The sequence below is a fragment of the Tamandua tetradactyla genome, chromosome 19 (genome assembly GCF_023851605.1).
Source record: "Tamandua tetradactyla isolate mTamTet1 chromosome 19, mTamTet1.pri, whole genome shotgun sequence".
NCBI classification, from domain to species: Eukaryota; Metazoa; Chordata; class Mammalia; order Pilosa; family Myrmecophagidae; genus Tamandua; species Tamandua tetradactyla.
The window spans coordinates 15,924,410-15,925,317 of record NC_135345.1 but is presented as its reverse complement, the minus strand read 5'-3'; the positions used below and the strand labels follow the sequence as shown (position 1 = coordinate 15,925,317).

The 908-nt window shown below is 37.9% G+C and overlaps 1 pseudogene; it reads left to right on the top strand.

Moving 5' to 3' along the window:
* The first annotated feature begins 262 nt into the window (after positions 1-262).
* LOC143663490 (mitochondrial import inner membrane translocase subunit Tim9-like) lies at positions 263-528 on the top strand (annotated as a pseudogene).
* The last annotated feature ends 380 nt before the right edge of the window (positions 529-908 follow it).

Here is a 908-nt window from a genome sequence, read left to right as displayed (position 1 = left end):
ATTAAGAATACATCAAAACACAATGAAGACCCCTTCTCTCCAACTGTGGTGGCGAGCTCCCTGTCCCCGACTCGCCGCCCCCAGATTCTACCCGAAACGCAGTACCCCAGCCTCTTATTGGTGTTGGATGCAAAAGCCCGTGCTTAAGTAAGAAATCCGACCTCACCGGAGACGTTCAAGCAATGATTGGGCAACCACTTTTCCAGAACAGAAAGGGAACTCATGTAGCAGGAAAGGTGATTAATAAACATAATGCAAGAATATGGCTGCACAGATACCAGAATCTGATCAGATAAAAGAGTTATAGAATTTCTTGGAACCTACAATAAACTTACAGAAACCTGCTTTCTGGACTGTATTAAAGACTTCATAATAAGAGATGTAACATGAAGAGACCACCTGTTCAGAACTTGTTTCCAGAAATATTTTTAAATGACACAAAGATTGTCCATGAGATTTCAGGAATATTATACTCAGCAGAATGAAGCCCTGGCAGTAAAAGCAGGATCCCTTGGTCAACCACGATAGAGAAGCCTTGATGGATGGACTTTCAATGAAAGATTGCACTGGAAATGAGGATTCATTTAATATAATCCCCTGAAAGTAATAGCCACCATGTTAAACCACCCGTCATGAATGGCATTTGAAAGCCACTGGAGAAACAAAATTACTATTTACCAAGAATAATCAAAATAGAAGGTCTTAATTTTTCAGTGAAAATAATAAGATGCAACATGTGTTGCAGCATTAAGATTCAGGAGCTTGGTCACTTAGAAAAATAAACCACTGTTTTTTCAATTGTGACTGTTCGTTTTAAAGCAACATATGTGTTCAATCATGTATGAGATACAAAAAAAAATTATTACTATAAGTAAAATAAATGGAAATATCACTGAGCAGTTCTTTAC